Source organism: Peromyscus californicus, unplaced genomic scaffold (genome assembly GCF_007827085.1).
Source record: "Peromyscus californicus insignis strain IS unplaced genomic scaffold, ASM782708v3 Scaffold_4__1_contigs__length_199733344, whole genome shotgun sequence".
Classification (NCBI taxonomy): domain Eukaryota; kingdom Metazoa; phylum Chordata; class Mammalia; order Rodentia; family Cricetidae; genus Peromyscus; species Peromyscus californicus.
In genome coordinates, this window is record NW_026294562.1 from 129,460,357 (window position 1) to 129,479,457 (window position 19,101).

Here is a 19,101-nt window from a genome sequence, read left to right on the forward strand (position 1 = left end):
GTCCTTGGAACAGCTCCCAGGCCACAGGGCACCTCATTTTTGGAGAAGCCGGGGGGGGGGGGGGGGCGGGGGGGCGAAGACCCACACACAGCAGATCTGAGTGACTGACTTCTTCCACACACTAACGCACCAATGTGGCACAGGTTTCATAGGTTTAAACCCTTGAGTACCTCTTCTTAGGGTTGGGGCGGTACGAAGGGAATTTATTCTCTGTCTGTTGGTCTTTTAGGGACGGAATGGGAGCATCGTGAGGTCCTCTGAGCATCAGTGAAGATAAGATATTTAGTAACAAGTTTGTAGGACACATTCAGCCTCTTTCCTCCCTTTTGACCTTTAGGACACACCTTCCTCCCCCGTGAGCCAACCCAAACGAATGATCGGAGTAGTCACCCTCTGCGTCCCCAGCCAGCCTAGAGAACAGCCCAGGCTCCTTCCTGTCACACCTGGCAGAACCACCCGCAGCTGCCCACGCGCTAGCTGGGAGGCGGCTCCAAGGTGACGCGACCGCCTCCTCCCCTTTAAGGCGGGGCTCACAAAGGGGTGGCCGAGGAAGTCCCGCGGCCCTTGGGACACTCTTGTCTCCTCGGCATCAGGGCTGCTTGGTGCTCTCCTGAGCAGCGATCACGGCTGCAAGAAACAGCAACGGTGGATCCCACGCAAGTGAGGGGCGCGCGCCCGCCGCGCTCTGCTGGACTGGGGACACAGTCTCAGACAGGTGAGGGTGGTGGCTGCTTGGTTCACCTGGCCGCGCACAACGGCCGGGTAGCAGGGTTCTGGACAGCCGGATACTGAGGCTGTACTTCTTCTGTCCTTTTAAAGCCCAGGTGGGGAGTTACTGACTTTGGGGGTCCAGGATGGGATGTAGTGGCGTTCCTAACCAGTGGTTAGCGAGTCAGGGTTCACAGAAACGTCTTGTGGCTCAGAGGCAGACGTTAAGTATTGGCTAACTTGACAGGGCAGTCTGTTCTACAGCTTCTTAACATTTTAAAGGCCACATACTCAGTGTCTCCAGAGTGCAGCGGAATTATCATCCTATTGCTGCCAGAATCCGGGCTTTGCAGAGGTCAGTCCTTTGCTTGGATGGGCTTTGATGCACTCTGAGTTCCTGGAGATGTAGAGACTCGCTTTTCAGTCTTTATGCTGGCATTTGCTCGGTGGCAGGACAGCAGAAAGCCTTAGATAGAGTAAGCATAGGTTCTAGGCTCTCAGCCACATTACAAAACAAAGCAAAGGTTAGGGATGACTGTAGTGAATTTGCAAGAAAATGTTTCTGTAGTTAGTCCCCTAACACTGTCCAGTTGTTAATAGAGCTCGGATGCCTTGGCAATTTCCTGGGGTGAGTCTTCTCTGTTAATGGACGACCTCTTTTGCAGTCTGAGGATTCCAGCTGCACCTGCATGCTGGACCTTGTGTGCACTGGAAACTACAAGCCCAGGGCATGTAAGGTGTTAAGGAGCTTTTCCATGAATCCCGGGGCATTAGAACACTGCTTTCTCCAGGCATATGAAATTCAGTTGCTATTATTTATTGTGTGGGGTCTCTGGATGATGATAATATTTGCATTCAGGTTTTGATTGGGTCAGCAACCATTCAATTAAACAAATACTATATACCTGCTAAAGGTGAGCCTTCTAAAGACCAGGCTGATCTAGGTTTTGGTAGCACAGATGCTAAGACAAGGGGGTACAACTTAGAATACTTATAACTTACAGGTGGTGTTTAGAAAAGCCCAGGGCCACATTTATGATTTACTTCAGCGCAGTCACCACAGGGAAAAAAGTACCATACATGGAAAAACACAAGTCTGAGAAGGAGTATGTCATTAGCCACAGTGAAAAGAATGATGAAAATTATTATTAAAATAAAGTTAAGACAGCACTTGGGAGGCAGAGGCAGGCAGATCTTTGTGAGTTCGAGGCCAGCCTGGTCTAGAGAGCGAGATCCAGGAAAGGTGCAAAGCTGCACAGAGAAACCCTGTCTCGAAAAACCTAAAAAAAAAAAAAAAAAAAAAAAAAAAAAATAAAGTTAAGAATCAGTGACAATCAATTATATAAAAGGCCATAGGCACTTTATCTTATGGCATGAAATACATACATAGTAGATATCAGCCCCCCACCCAGATGAGAAACTGAGGCCCAGAGCAAGGCAGTACTTTGGACAAGGAGGTTGACCTAGAAATGGAATGTGGGTACCTCTGTAGGCTGTTTTGATGGTCCATGCTGTTGTGAGATCAGATAATGTAGCTCTGAAAGACTGGCTGGAAATTAGAATTCAGTCATGTTCATAAAATCTGCTGCCTCGGGTAGAAGTAGGCTGAAGTGGATAAAGTGAGCCGTGGTTTTATTGTGATTGTGTTGGTAAACTGTGACCTACCTGGGACAAGTAGAGGGACTGATACTTTTTAAAGGGAAAATTATCCTGTGACTTTTTTAGTCTATCTTAAAAGGATTAATATGTCCAAGTGAGCCCAGTAACTAAAAATTCATATGTATTCTTTCTATGCCATACACTTACATGCTTTAACAGTGTAGCTTAATTTCTTTCCTTAGCTGGAAAGCGAATAAAAACCATCACTGTTCCCTAGAAAGAACCTTGTCTATGTATGTAAATCCACCTCATATTAATAGATACATAACATTCATCTTTCCATCAGCCCATCCCAGGAAACGCAGCCCATTGTGCAGATCTGGCAAGGAATCCTTAGGATCCCCATGTGACTTTTGTATAGAATCCATGACAGCTCTCCTAACCACATCTCCAAGTGCACAAAAGCTAGGAAATTGACCTTCTAATTAAAGTGATTTTGCTCTCTAAAATCAGTTAAGCTAGAACTCATTTTTTGTCAAGGAGAATGTTTGCTTTCCTAAAACCCTTTCTGGCAAACGCTGTTAAGTAAACACAAAAGTCAAAGCTGTTCACACTTTAATTATTTTTGAGGTATTGCCATCTAACTGATGAGCAAGAGCTCTGCCCGTATAGAAAGATCAGGGGGATATTCTGCCTGGATCATGCTTCACATGAGTTTAGTTTCTCTATTTGTAGTGAAGTTGATGACACCCAAAACTCCTCTTTATGAGCCTTTAAAATTGTCTGTAGGAGATGTGTATAAACCTATGCTTGATTTGATTAAGGTGGTCCAGTAAAGATAGAGCTGGACAGATGATGAATTGGAGAAATTTCCAGAAAATCCAAAGAGCCAAAGTATGTCTGGACATTGAAGCTGTGATGTCTGAGGGTTTTGTGTATCCTGACAGGCAAAGAATTAGTCATTCTCTTGAATTGATTAATTCAAAATTTGGGCATAAAAGTGAATATTTATTTAAATGAGGATGAAATAGATAAGAACTTGAGCATTTCTCTCTCTCTGTCTCTTTTTTTTTTTGGTTGCAATCTTATTGGGTAATTTATCAGAACTGTTTACAGAGCAATGCTTCCTGTTTCTAGCCTGGCTTCCCTTCTCCTGAGACTACTTTGTTTCTACCAGATGTATGGATCATAGAGGCTGAAGACTGAAGCTCCTGTATTCATAATGAGTGAAGGGCAATTTAGTGTCTGGAGGCCAAGGACTCCCAAGCCCTTGAATAGAGAAGAAGTAGCTGATGGGGTGGCACCAATTCCTAGATTGTTCGGGATGCTCATCACCTATGTCTAATGAACAATCCAGATATGACCTCTAAGGCCTTCCAGGGATCTTGTCTATTTAGTTACCATTTACTAAGGATTTTTTGTATCTCCAGGACAGGGTTTCATTTATCACAGTGCAGTGTAGATGGTGCCTTCAGGAAGGTTCTTTGGTCATGTTTGGAATTGGTAGAGTTACTGAGTCTAGGAAGGGCTTTGTAGGTGAGCAGAGGGCTGCAGGGAACCTGAATGCCTGTTGTTACATGCTGCTTTTAGTGATGTAGTAATGTACCTTAGTCAGTTCTTATGATATTCTTTCAGATCAGCAGCATGAGCACCTCTGAGATAGCTCCTTGGATGCACAACCTCAGACCCTACCTCAGGCCCCGGGTATCAACAGCTATGCATTTGAGCAGGGAGGTTTTTATTGAAACACCTACCAGATGATGTAAGGTATGCTGAAGATTGGGAACCACACGTAGAATTTTAGAAAACAGACCAGGCAGAAAATCCCTTTGGACCAAGAGACAGATGGGTGTTAGTAATAATGTACATGTATTAATACTGTAAAACAGATTAAGCACCTCTATTCTGAAAACAAGAAATCCAGAGGGTTCCAAAATCTGAAACTTTTTGAATATTGGCATGATGCTTCAAGGAGAAAATTACACACTGTACAACTTTGTCTTTTGCCCAAAATTATTTAAAACATTGTGCAAGATTACCCGAATGCTAGGTGCAAGTGAAACACAGTGAACTTGTGTACAAACTTGAGTTCAGACATAAGCTATCTCACTGTACATATACAAATGTTATAGCATATGAGAAATTATCAAATTCCAAACTCTTCAGGCCCTAAGCATTTAGAATAAGTGACATATATATAGTAAATATTGGAGCTTGTCTTGTTTATGTGTATCACATCCTTATATTGTGCCGTGCATTGTGTTAAAAATGTTAATGTTTAATCATTAGTGTAACCTCATGGTGAGGCAGGTCTTTGATGAAAAGGTGGGAAAACTTAAGAAGAGAGCAAAAAGGCTTTGCCTATCTTATGTTCTCACAAACGTATGGAAAGTGGTTCAGGTAGGATTCAGGAGCAGGCAGTCTGGATCCAGACCCACCTTTCTTATCCTGCCTCAGAGAAATTTTCATGGATGCCACTGTATTGTGTTGGGCAGCAAGGAGGAAATCTGGAAGGCAGGTACAACAAACTATTTGGATGTACCTTTTAAGCCATTCTTTCATTTTATGAGCACCCTGGTTCCCAGGATTTTCTTTAGGGACAGATTCCCATATTGGGGAGGGGGTTTCATATGACACATTCCTACTGCAGATGTTTAAAGTTTGAATACATTGATTACTTCCTTGTCACTGTGATAAAATACTTGATAGGAGCAACTGAAGAGAGGACAAATTATTTTGATTCATGGTTTGAGAGGATACAATCTATAATGGCGGGGAAGGCATAATGGTGGGACTATAAGCAGATGGTTGCAGGTAGTATCAACAGACAGCTTAGGTGGACTAGAGTCAGTGTAAACCTTAAGACCCACCATCCCAGGCCACAACCCACTTCTTCAAGGTAGGTGCCACCTCCTAAACATTAAACAGTGCCACCAGCTGGAGAGCAGGTGCTCAGACACATGAATTTATGGGGAATATTACACACTCAAACCCCAACAGCAGTGAATGGACATACTTGCATAACATGGGAAAGTCCTTTCCTGGAACCATATTATGACCTAATAGTATGTCTCCAGTGAGTTTAATTAGGAGTAGTAGTGATTATGTAGGTTGGCTTTCTTTATATATGCCAAGATGTGACCTGAATTTGGGCTCGGGATAGAACCAAGGACCTTCTGCATAAGGGGCAAGTTTTTCATATTAGACTTTTCTAAAGTCAAACCCTCCCCCCCAACCGTAGAGGACTTGAAGGTGATGCGTATAACCATTGTGTATTGAAAGGTGTACAGAAGAGCTGTGCCTTGTGTTTTCACAGCTGTGAGGTGTTTTTTCTATCTTCCTGAAAACAAATATTCACGTTTAATCTCAAAATAGCCTCAAATAATTAAGCTGCATAAGTAAGAATATACAGCTACAGATATAAGTATATGTGAGGACGTACAGAATGATGGTGCTCTTGAGTCTGAACTTCAGGTTACTGTCCTTGCTTTTCCTCCAGCTGCAAACATTGAGTGTATGATGGGCAGCAGTGTCTACATTTGATAGCCTCAGCTGCTTCATCCTCATATTCCTTTTTGCATGTGTTCAGTCACTCGTGGCTTGTCTGGTTGTTAGGTGACTGTGGAGGTCAGGAGGAGATCGGGTCAAACATAACCTTTTCTGACGTAACCGATTAGACAAGTATAGGCTCTTCAGTGCCTCTTGTTCTGACACTGTGTAATGACATGTTTTTGTCATTCAGGGTTTAAGCCTGTTTGCTGGACTTGAGACAGTGGGGATCTGGAGGTGTGGATATATTTGGGAGAAAAGTAGATTTACAAGGGTGATCAGGTGAATGGGGGTGATGAGGACAAGGAAAGTCTTGGTCTCAAGAGGGGATTTGTATCAGTTTGGGAGGAAGAGTATTACGAGGTCCATGAACCCTGTGTTTGAAATGACTGTGTGTCCCAAGGCAGAGGATTGGAACCCTACAAAAGTCTACAATCTACAAGTGAGTTGTATAATGCAGAGATTTGGAACAATGGGTCTTTAGGTAATAGCTTAATTATTGTCTAGTTATCACCTGGTTGAATAATGCAGTTGCCATGACAACTGAGGGAACCAATTGAATAGATTCTACAACTAAATGATAGAGAGTGGGCAAATTAGAAGGGGGTTGCCAAGGACATGTGACCATCCCTCACTCTGGCTAGGAAAGATGCTATCACATTCCACTTTCTTTGAAGTTAGGGTGGAAGAAGTTGACTCCTGCCCTTTCTTTAGAAACTGGGGATGTATTCTCTACTCCCATTGACCTTTATTACATTCCAAAGCTGGAAATGTGACTGGGGGAAAAAAATTCTCTTTGAGGAAAAGTCAACCAGAGCCGGCCACAGCAATGGTGTGAACAGGGAGATTGTTGAAGGCTAGCTTTCAGAATCTGATGGTGTAAAAATTTCTCATCACTTTTAGAGCCCATTTCCTATGGTGCAATGCCTTACTCAGTCATGATGCAGAGGGGAGGGGCTTTCTCCTGCCCCACCTTGGTATGTCAGCCTGTGTTGACTACCTCAGGGAGGCCTCCCCCGCCCCATGAGGAGGTGGGATGGGGGGAGGTGAGAGAAGAATGGGAGAAGGGGAGGGAGGGGGAACAGGGGTTGGCGTGTAAAATGAAAAAGAAATAAATTAAAAATTTTCACATCATTTTCTTATGTAAAAACCTTAATTTTCATCTTCTATATTATGTATTTCATAAAATTATGTTTTTTTATGTGACACAGATTGAACACATTTTGCTGTTGATGCTAACACAATTCGGGACAACTTTTTAAAAGCAGCATGCATAGATAGTCTTTGATGCACAGAGTTAAGTAGAAAGCTGTTTGAAATATGCTAAAATGTTCCTGAAATGAGAATTTGGTCTTATTTGATCCTGTCCTATGTGCACTGTATACTAGAGTCTTAATTGTTACTAAAACAAGTAGATCTCCATTCCTTTAGAGCTTACAGCACAGGATGGAAGTTAGACATTTCACGCTGAGTGACCTTCAAGGGCTGTTCAAGATAAGGGGTGGGTGTCATGTGAGCTGGTGGTGAAGGGCAACCTCTAAGCAGAGCTGCTGACCATGGGAGGAAGCAACAGGTGGGGTGGTTAGTCAGGGACACAAGGAGGAAGTTTGCGAAGCACCCTGGATGGATGCTTTTGAGGAACTGCAACCTCCGTTGTTTAGTTTCAGCATTGTTAGCAAAAGTAAGCAAATGAAAGAGAATACCCGGTGAGAGATCTGTGAGCTGAGGATGAGGCCCCAAAAGAAAATACGAAGTGGATGTGTGTGGCAAATACCATGTTGTGAGAAATGCTGCAATGAGACTTCTCAGTCCCAGAGACAAAGGAGAGGGTAATAGCTAACACAGATCCCCTTAAAGAGCAACTACAGAACACCACAGCACCTTTCAAACCCAAACTAACAACAGCAGCAACGGGATGGTGATTGCGTAACACTGTTTGGGTTCGTGCATGATGGGCTATTTTTCAACATTATAAAATATATTAGGGTTTTAGATTGAGAACCTCTTGGTATATCAGTCCTGAACATTATATTTCTTGAATCACAAAGAGCAACATCATTGCTACAATAGCTTTGTTTTGAGTTAAAGATATGCATCTATTGGTATAAATCAATTAGCTCAGCTTCCTAGATGATGTTCTTTGGGGACCTGACTTCTAGGGTCAGCTCTTGCACCCCCTGTTGTTGTCCCATGAGTGAGTGATAGCCCAGAGGTGAGGGAAGCTTTTTCCCCTCATGTAATTAGTTGGTGACTGAGACTGTTGGGTAGAATGGGTCTGTAGCTCTCTGTCTACACATGTCTTGTCATTCTGTGCTCAAATGTCTCTTGCCTCTTGCCTAAGTAGGCCCCATGTTGATCTTGCTCTGCCTCCCCTTCCTTCAACACGGCCACCTCTCCTTCCCTTCTTATCTTCTTTCTGGTATGTTTTCATTCTAATGTCCTTCCACGAAGCTGAGTGTTAGGAATGCTGTAGGAATCCTTGGTAGAAGTCACCTTCAGCATTTGGGATTTGTCTGAACAGGTAGGTTTGTCGACATTTCTTTCCTTCCCTTAGAATTTCAGGTGAGCTGGCAAAGCCAAGGTAGAATGAGAAGAAAGGTTCCCAGGAAGTTGTCTTTGTTAATATTTAATAAGACATGGGAGGGTTAGGAAGGCACGTTATAAATTGTCTTTAAACATCATGAACTTTTAATGTGTAAAACAACAAAAAAGTTTGAACAAGCAGGTGTGGCTCAGGTCATTTCTAACTGATTGACAAGTTTGATCGCATTATCATCTACTTCCTCTCTGACATTCAGCCTTGGGTCAGTTTCTAGCTTCGTCGTAAATCCAGGCTACCACTTCACTGTGTGATTGTGTGGTTTCTGTGTTCCATTGTCAATACACGCTTTCCGTCGGCAGGTTTCAACTTTGCACTTGGTGCTTTTTATAGATGACAGAACATACAGAGTCACCTGGTGTGTTTTGCATTCTGTGTACTCACTCTCCGAAGTCACTGAGCCTCTACCTGGTACAGCTTTATCTTAGTCTTTTTACTCTGAAGGATCCCTACTCAGCAGGAAGCACTCTCATTTGACCGAAGAGGAAACATGTACAACTTACAGGAACAAATAAACAAGGAGGTTGGTGTTCAGGCCAATATTTGTTTGTTTAAGTTTTACTCCATTCTTGCATTTCAAATGATCTCTATTTTAGTTTTTCTTCTCTGTCTTACTACTTTTTAAAAAAATGTTTAATGTTACCTTCTTTTTTTTTTAATTAAGAAAGTTTTTTCATTCATTTTACACACCAATCAAAGATCCCTCTCTTCCCTCCTCCCGCTCCTCCCCACTACCCTCCACAAAAAGGCAAGGTCTCCCATGGGGAGGCACATCCAGTAGAGGCAAGTCCAAGCCCTTGCCCCTGCCTCAAGGCTGCGTGAGGTGTCCCATCATAGGTAGTGGACTCCAAAAAGCCCGCACACATACCAGGGATGGATTCTGATCCTATCGCCAGGGGGGCCCCCAATCAGATCAAGCTACACAACTGTCTCACTATGCAGAGGTCCTAGTCCAGTTGGACCAGGGGTGGAGTGAGAAAGCAATGAAATTGATACCATGATAGAGTGAGACATCATGGGGATAGAGAGAAACCCAGTGCTAGGGAAGTTACCAGGAATCCCCAAGGATGACTCCAGCTAGGACTACTAGAAATAGTGGAGAGTGTGCCTGAACTGAACTGGCTTACCCCAGTAATCAGATTGGTGAATACCCTAACTGTCATCACAGAGTTTTTCTCCAGTGACTAATGGAAGCAGATGCAGAGATCCACAGCCAATCACCAGACAGAGCTCCAGGAGTCCAGTCAGAGAGAGAGAAGAGGGATTCTATGAGCAAGTGCATGAAGATCTTGATGAGGAAACCTGCAGAGGCAACCAAACCAAACTAGTGGGAACTCATGAAAGCTGGATCAACTGCTGTGGAACCTGAATGGGACTGGTCTGTCTTACTTCTTATTGACATGCAAGAATCACAAGACGAATCACAAGACTTCCAGGTCACCAAGACTCATCCCAACTACTATCTCAGGATTCCCTTTGCTTGTTGGATTATGAAGAGGCTGGTTGGTCCATTCATTCTTAGGTTCAGTACCCAAGCTGACACACTTCAACGCATGAGAGAGAGAATGATGAAAATACCACATTGATGAAACCCTTGAGAATCCTGCTGACTCTGTTGTGGAGATGGGTGTGCATTTATTTGATGTTACAGACAAGCACACACATACACACATTTTTAGATTACTTTCTTGCCAGATTGTGAGTACCCAAAGCTTAATGTTTTTCAATGTCCCCTCTCCTTAATCTGACCCAACTGATACTGTAAACTCCCGATTGTTCAAATGGATTTGTGAAAGGAAGAAAACAGCTGCCGTATTTCATGCTTGATTGTTCATAAAAGATCAACTCACTCTATGTGTTTCTGTTAGATGATGTAAGCTTTTAAATGCGAACAGAGGTTGACATTTCAAACCTCTGAAAATATCCTTGCCATTGATTTAATTGGGTGCTGATCTACACAGCCATCAGCATTTGGGTACATTTATCAATTTAGTCTTTTTAGTATCTTCACTGCTCAGCTGTGGTTAATGTTCCAGATGTTCCAGTCTTTGAGGGTGGGTACTATTCTTATTCCCAGAAAGGCCTTGGAGCCACAACTCAAGGACCTTCCTTTTTAGAAGACCTAGTTTGTAACTTCTTAGGATACAGCAATGGATGCTCCAGCTAATAGATTTTAGTGGGCAGTGAGATATAATTAAAGCCCCCACAACCCATACTTCAAGCTCTGTGTGCCTTTGAGAGGGACACAGCTCGCGGTTTGTAGTAATTCCAATAAGAAGCCAACCCACTTTATGGTGTGTTATGAGGGCCTGGGGAGATGACTCAGAAGGGAAAGTATTTACCGTATGAGCAGATGAGGACAAGTGGGTCCCTGGAACCCTTGTAAAAGCCAGGTATGAGGGCCCATATTTACACTTCCAGTACTGGGGAGGTGGAAACAGACAGGTCTTGGCAGCTCACTAGTCAGCCAACCTAGTCCAATGATGAGCTTCAGGCTCCATGAGAGACCCTTTCTCAAGAGAAAAACAGTAGAGGAAGACATTGACTTTTGGCCTTCACAGACACAGGCATATGCGAATGCATGCACACACTCTCTTTGATATTTTTGTTAACCTTTTTCTTAAAATATAATTTTTGCCAACTTGTAATTCTGTATGTCTGTTTGTAGGAGTTTAGAAGTTTTCCTTGGTTTGCACTGACAACCTGAGTCTGGCTAGTCAGAGAGCCAGTCTTCTGGCAATTAGTCCTCCTGCCTGTGACTGTGGGTGAGCACCAACTGACCTAGTGTTTATGAAGAATTTGGTGGCATTGTTGCTTTCTCAAAGCATGGCAAAGCATGGCTTGAAATGGTACACAACAGAATCCCCTTCACGCATGCCTTTCCACTGTTGGCTAAAGTATGAATATATAAGTTCCCTTTTTAGAAGTGAGCACTAGAAAGCATGTAGTGGTCCCTCTACGGAGAAGGACTAGTCTGGGCGGAGTCACAGTTCATTGCATGCTTCCATGCACAATAACCATTTCCTAACGCATGCCTCTTAAATAAATGTGTTCAGTTTTAAATGGGTAGGGAGACAATAGGCCATTTTTGTTGCCATCAAAGTGTCATTAAAAAAGAAAACCCTTGCAGGGGCTGGAGAGAATGCTCAGTGGTTAAGAGCACATACTGTTCTTTCAGAGGACCGGTGTTTGATTTCCAGAATGGCTTCAAGCACCCACTTCAAGAAGCTAACACTGCCAGGAACTCCAGCTCCAAGAGCTCTGAGCTCTCCTGTCTCCCCAGCCACCTGCATTCACATGCGCATACCTGCACACAAATGGACATGCATGTACATAATTGCAAAATTTATAAAATACACTTGTACTGGAATATGAGGATAGTTAAAAAAAAGAAATGAAAAAAACAAGAAAAACCTTTGGATTTGATTAACATTTTGAAACCTTAAAATGTCTGACATTTACGATCAGATTCTAACAGATTCTCTGAAGTCAGAAAATCTTGTCCAGTTATGTCTGCTTAAGCTGAAAAATATCTCTAGATTGTTGTCTCAGTTCAGTGTGTCTTCCAGATGGTGCCCTCTGAGGCAGGCATGGGGTAGACCAGTTAAGAAACTTCTACGCCAGGAGCCCAGTTTTAGAGGCTCATACTGTCTATACCCTCTTAAACTTACCATCACCGTGCTGATGAGAAGAGGCTTGGTTTTGAACTCAGAGTAAATCAGAGTTCAACTATCAACTATGTCAGATGTTAGCTGTGGACTTCACTGTCTCAAAATTCTCTCTCATAAATGAGTGGTGAAAATTCTTACATGGTGGTGGTGTAAAGATTAGTAATGGTGGGTGGGGGAGAGTGCCTAGTATATGATGGGTATTGCCTAAGTTGCTCTTTCACGTGGAAGACAGGGAGTCTGGCTTCTCAGCATTCAGCAGCATATGGAGGACTCGGGGAGCAAATGCCCAGTGTCTTCGAAGCTTCAGGCTTTTAATCAATGTTTCTTGTCACTCCCTAACCTGTGCAGGGAAGAAGGCATGATATTAAATTATTGCTTTAAAACAATAACAACAGCAGCACCCAACTAAGGTCCCTGTTAGGAGACAAAAATTAAAAATTAAATTCAGTCCATGGACTCAACTTGAGGCCCCCAGTTTTAAAGATGGAGTGTTAGCTGTTTGCCTCCTAAGAACTCATCTGAACCTTTTAGACGGTTGCTTCACTTATAAGACATTTTCCTCTTTTTGTGTTTTAAACCAAATCTGAGGCCGGAAAGCTGATAGCAGACATGAGCACCCTATCCAAAGTGCTGAATTCCATGTCTTCTTGCTGAGTACAGGATAAGTCGGTGAAAACTGAAGCACAACTGAGCCCAATTTGACAGTTTCCTGGAAGACCAAACGGAGTCAGTGCCTTTGCCGGACTCCTGCCCCTGCTTTTCTAGTTGCCAGGAAAGGGTTGATTGGCCATGATCTCACGTTTATATGGGGCAAACCTGAAGAGAGAAATAGCTCTTAGTCTCAAAAAGGTGGTCTCAGATGACTCTGATGAGTCAGACATGTGATCCCATGTACGTGGAAGTGAAAGACTGAGGCAGGAGGATTGATATATCAAGACCTGTCTGGACAACTTAGTGTCCAGACATCTCATGTCTCAAAATCAAAAATTAAAAACAGGCTGAGGATAGATCAGTGGTACAGCCCTTTCCTGGTATGCATAAGGCCTCCGGTGAAATCCCCAGTAGAGGGACTGAAGAAAGAGAGGAAAGAACATGTCTCCACAGAAAATTAGGATTCCTCTTCATGAGAATATCCATGTTACTGTCTTGGGTACAGAGAAAACTTTGAAGTCATGTAAACTGCTTAGATCAGAGAGGAGGGGAAATGTGTCCTGTTGGGCAGGATGGGAGGAAGGAAACTATTGTGAGAGGCTTGCCATGGTTGCTGGGACAGGTTTACTGTTCACCTCCCATGGCCTCCTTGGATTGTGCTGTAAGGTGCTTTGCAAACAACTGAGTATGTTAGGGAAAGACAATATGACAGAGTGTCACCTTCCAGGATCCAGGAATCAGGTGATGGAAACCTGCTGGGGATAAGGCAGCATCATGATCAGGAATACAAAACTGTGTGGCTGAGCCTGCTTCTTATTGACTGTATGCCACTGGGCAAGTTGCTTAAAGCTTTCTATGCTTCGGCTCACCAATCAGTGAAATAGAGGCTGTTAACAGGGTTATGAGGATTATATGACAATATCCCTAAAGAGCTTGTTCTTGATGCCTGTGGTATCATTTCCTCACTGTGAGGGGTATCTGCAGTCACTATAGTTTCCCATCCTCATGGTAAGGAAGCTTATTTTCGCATTAATGAACCATTACATGCCCTGTTGGCTTACCTCAATAGACCCTAATAATTGCTTCATATTTAAAACTCATTTACAGCATTATATCTCAGCAGGAAGATTTCTTGGGATGTTGCTAATCACTCTAGGCTTTTTCCATGTGGATCCTCTGAGGTGCATTGCAAAATGCACATTTGGGAGTGATCAGTTTAAGCTGTTACAGGAGAGTGTCCTCTTCATTGAGCTGACAGCCACACTGATTAAATCAGAGTGGTGGGGGAAATCAATGTAACTTTTCTGAAAGATTGGCACTTTTAATATGGAGAACAGCGCTCTACACCTCATCATTTGAGAGATGTTGCTATAATAGAAAGCCATGTAAATACTTTCCTAGAGAACTGACCACAAGCTTTGCTACTGAATAACCTCCTTGGTTGTTGTGAGACAAAAGTGACATGGTCTTGACAAATGTCACTTGAATTAATCACTGACAAGTTTAGAAATAGAATAGAAATAGCAATATCATATAAGCATAGGGACTATTCTGTAATTAGTATTTTAGGAACTTTGGTGTGTATGTCCACATGGGTGTGCTTGCAAATGCATGTGTGTGTGTGTGTGAGCATGCAGTATACATGGTTCATTTGAACCCACTTGTAGGCATTTTCTGGAAGGAGAGTAGAAGGTAGTAAGCTTACAGATTTTGGGCTCATGGTCAGCTCTAGGAATCTTCAGCTCTCAGCTGAGAGTCTTTGCCATTGGTTATGTATGCCTTACCCTGTTAAGGAAGTCAAGGACTTCATGGCCCACCTCTTAACCACAATTTTGTTATGGATGGCAATAATCGGAGTGGAGTGTTCATTATTAAATGACTTGGAAAATGCAGATGGGATGTGCAGTGGGTAAAACACACTCCACACTTACATGGCTACTCTACTGCACTTCCTCCTGGGCATCTAATGGGGCTGTGAGAGGGCTAATGATCATTACTGACCTAATCTTCTTAAATCTGTGCACAAATCTACTCGTGTTTCTCGTCATAGATCAATACATTTTTCTTACAGCCTATGATTTTAAAAAGTTTAATGGTTATGATCCCTGTTAGGTTGATAGGATACACTGGTCTCTAGGCAGGCTTGGATTTATGGTAAATATTTAGTCATGATGCTAGTAGATTTAATTGTCTGGATACACTCACTCTTCTGCCTTTCTACCCCTCTGTTCATCTGTTCATCTGTCCATCTGTCTAATTGAAACATAACTGTGATGCACTAAGTATTTATGTGGACCAAGAAAATATACTCACCCCCTCTCAAGTTCATATATCATTGGGATTGGAAGTAGATTGCAAGATTAAATAAATAGACTATGTGATCACTTTGGATCTATGATAGATGTCAGCAGGCATTACAGGAGACATTACTGGGCAGAGGTACTCCTTCATAGTAGAAGGTGGGGCTTGGTATTGGGCCTATGGGAGGGCACTCAGGGAGATGACCTTTTCTCTGAGACCCTAGAGAGCCAATGTTTGATTTGTGGCTGGGACATGTTACACAATGGCATGGAACCAATAACAGAATGCCTAGATTGTGACTTTGAAGGTTGGCACCCATGTTCTCTTTATTCTGGTTCTGCAGCTTTTTTCTTCATGTGGACTAGAGAGGACAGGATAGGACTGGGTAGAATTGGACCTTCCAAACATGAGGAGTCTCTCCCAGCATGGCCTTTGCCATGGGTCAGTGGAGCCTTCTTCCCTGCTATAGCCAATGTCAACTGAACTTTGTGCCGCCTGGAACCTCACCTGTGTTTACTTGCCATTGACAATGGTTGGATAGGCAAGCCCTGGGCTGTAGCTAGGCTTGGTATTCATTTACCTTCCTGTCTAAAACATGTGCTCTCCTGCTTGGTGCTTTTAGCTCTGGGCAAAGTTGGCACTGTCTTGTCGGCCTCCCGCTGTCAAGGTTCAGCCCACTCACATCAAGACACCTGCTGGAAATGACAGCTCCCTCTACTTTCATTTTGAACTTGCCAACTCTGGAGGCCTTTCTAGCCATTTCTATTATTAATGGAATTTGAGTTGTAGCATGTGTTTTTTGGAAAAGCAATCTAAGCAGTGAGTTGAGCTTTATAAAAGTGAGTGTCTGAATTGAGGGTCCGTCAAGACTTGTCAGTGAAGGAAACACCCATTGTCACAAATTCTGTTGCAGTGCTTTGAGAAATTCTCTGTATTTTTTTTTTTGATTGTTGTTGTTAACTATGTGTACAGAACAGCATAACACGATTTCTTCAAAATGGAAGAAATGTATAGATTTATAGCTTTATAAGAAAGCAGAAATTTACTTAATTATTGAAATTCAACTTTAATCCTATTCAAGACTTTGAATTGTATAGGTAGATGTTTGTGCTTGCTGTTTTCTAGAATAGTTTGGATGGAGACCAAAAAAGTGCAACATTTTATTGCAAATAAGTCAGCATTATAGCAAATTAATGATGAAACATATTAAATAGGTTATATTCACTTTCCTGCCACATACCTTCATGGTGTTAGTAGTCATCTTTTTATGAGCATCTTACACTTTAGAATATTACAATCTCAAATAACATACATGGACATTTCTGTCTTGGCTCTGTGAAAAGAACTCATTTGACGTGTTACATTTAGTCACCGGTATCTCTTAAATTGATGGTTTTGTGCTTGATTTTTTGTGTAAAACCTGTGTTTTGATATTAGTGTTGAGACAGCACTGGACAGGTTCATGTCCTTGAAGTCCCATTTCATACTGAGCCCTAGAACCTTCTCCAACATAGCTGCTGATGCAACTGCTTTGAGTTCTTCTCGGCTGTCCATCAGAAATCCAGGCATTGTGATGGTGACGAGCACACCTCCCCACATACACAGAACATCACTGCACACAGGTGTTTTTAGATACGCTTATCACACATACACATAATGCCTATACTAAAAGGTATAAAAAATAAAATGGAAAAAAATCAAATATTCCCTGTCTTGGAGAGGAGTCAGCCATTAGCAAGTAGGTGTTCCATGCTTGTTTGTGGTTGAGCCGTGATAGACATACCATCTCACAGAATTACAAATATTGTTTAGTGGTGGCTTTGTGGATTTTCCATTTACAAATGTCACTGGTGATTTTTCAAGTGGTTTCCTAGAGCTTGAGGATAATTTTTAATAACTGATTTGATAAGTGAATTAAGAAGTGTTTCCTGTGTCTAGTCACGAGCCTGTCTCCAAACCTGTGCCGTTTACTGCTCTTCCTGGGCCAGATCTCCTAGGCCTGGCATTTATTTACTTTTAATTTCCCCACTTATCATCTTGAGCAAACCCAGATAGACATCCTAGTCTTCACCTCTGACCATGGAATTCTCTAAAGTTTCATATGGTGAGCATGTATTGGGATTTGGAACAGAAGGTTGTGAACTGGGCACTTTCATGTGGAATTTCCTCAATTTAGTCTAAATCTAAAAAAATTAAGGTAAAGCCAGTGTCCCCAAAGAATCAACACTGGAATTATTTGGGAAACATAATATTTTTCCTCAATACTACTGGGACCTGGGTTGTCCATTTTCCCTTATATTAGCCCATTGAGGGTCTTTTTCTTAGATACATGAGATAATGTGTTCCCTAGAAGGTGAAATTACTCAGAAAATTAAAAGAAAACCGTCCTTGAATATACATATTCTTATATATATATATTTATGTGTATATATTTATTTGTGATTTCTGATTTTTAATGAAATTCAGCATAACAGAACCGAGTTAGCAAATCCACAGCAGAGCTAGGCAAGTTTATAATAAAATTGGCCCATCAAAACTGTCACCATTGTGCTTGCTGTGAAATGTGAATTGGTGTGGATTGATAGCATGGGGAACAGCAAAAGTGTCCTTGTCATTTAGTTTAAGCAAACATCGAAACGAAAAGTGTTCATTGACTTGCACTCTAATGTAAGAAGGCTGATGGCGAAACAAAATTAAGAAATAGTGGCCGGGCGGTGGTGGCGCACGCCTTTAGTCCCAGCACTCGGGAGGCAGAGGCAGGTGGATCTCTGTGAGTTCGAGGCCAGCCTGGACTACCAAGTGAGTTCCAGGAAAGGCGCAAAGCTACACAGAGAAACCCTGTCTTGAAAAATCAAAAAAAAAAAAGAAATAGTGGTCCTGGGTCCTGGGAAGATATTAAGAAGGTAAAGTACCTGCTGTGCAAGCAAGGGAACCTGAGTTTGGGTCCCCAGCACCTAAAAGCCAGGTGCTGCAGCGCATTTATGTAACCCCAGTGCTGGGGGACAGAGACCTTAAAGCAGAGGGGAGGGGCTTGGTCCTGCCTCAGTTGAATGTACCAGGCTTTGTTGACTCCCCATAACATCCCTTATCTTTTTGGAGGAAGGGATGAGGGATGGGTTGGGGTGGGGGAAGGCTTGGGGCAGCGGGAGGAGGGATGAGAGAGGGATCTGTGGGTGGTATGTAAAATGAATAAAAAAAAATTCTTAAATTAAAAAAAATGAAATACAATCTCAAGTATTCATACCTTAAAGTTAATTTGATTTTATGGCATTCTATATATGGCTAATTAAAAAAAATACTTAATCCATCTTAACCAGTTGATGCCATGTATCACATCTCCATAGTATGAGATTTGAGTTTCTCTCTTCTATTTTAAACTAAGCTTCTGTGCAAGATTGCTTCTAGCCAGTCTTGTTTCTCTGCCTTCCCAGCTCCCCTCATCCTACTGTTTACATTTCCAAAGCTGCTCAGCCTGATCCATAGCCACAGCTGGATGCAGCTGACCATCCTCACTGGTTCTCTGCAGAAATGGAAATGGATGCCCACTTTCTCTCAATGTCTCCATCCTCAATCAGCCTCACCGACTCCACTTCACTTCTCAGGCTATCCTTCCTGGCCAGTTGATTTATTTTTATCATAGGCTCAATTGTGTCTGTTCTGCCAGCAAGAGATAGTGAGTCCGATGGATCATTTCCTAATCTTGTTTTGTTTTTACTCCACACCCCTGTTAAAGTAGGGACAAGGGCTTCCATCACCTACAATTCCATCTTAACTTAGTTCTTAACTTGATGCTGAGTATACAGGTGTATTAAATATGTCTGTCTCAAGTTTAGAAATATATGGTCCTTTCAATGGAACTCACTAGGCATGACACTCACCTCTCTCGTGTCAATTACCCTTGTATTTGTTTCCCTGTGACTAACTGGTGGCTGTGCCATATTCCTGTCATTTGACTCAGCCCTGCTTCCTAAACATACATAATCAACAACTGAAAGTCATTCCTCTATATTCATGGAAATTTAG

The 19,101-nt window shown here is 42.4% G+C and overlaps 1 protein-coding gene across 2 annotated transcripts in view; it reads left to right on the top strand.

Annotated features, from left to right (window-relative positions):
- Positions 1–477: 477 nt before the first annotated feature.
- Mctp2 (multiple C2 and transmembrane domain containing 2) overlaps positions 478–19,101 on the top strand; it is a 247,018-nt gene continuing 228,394 nt past the window's right edge. Inside the window, exon 1 of one of the 2 annotated variants that reach the window (XM_052763049.1) lies at positions 478–715. The gene's annotated coding sequence lies outside the window, so the exon portion shown is untranslated. The remainder of the gene's footprint in view (positions 716–19,101) is intronic. The other variant, XM_052763048.1, reaches the window with a different exon arrangement.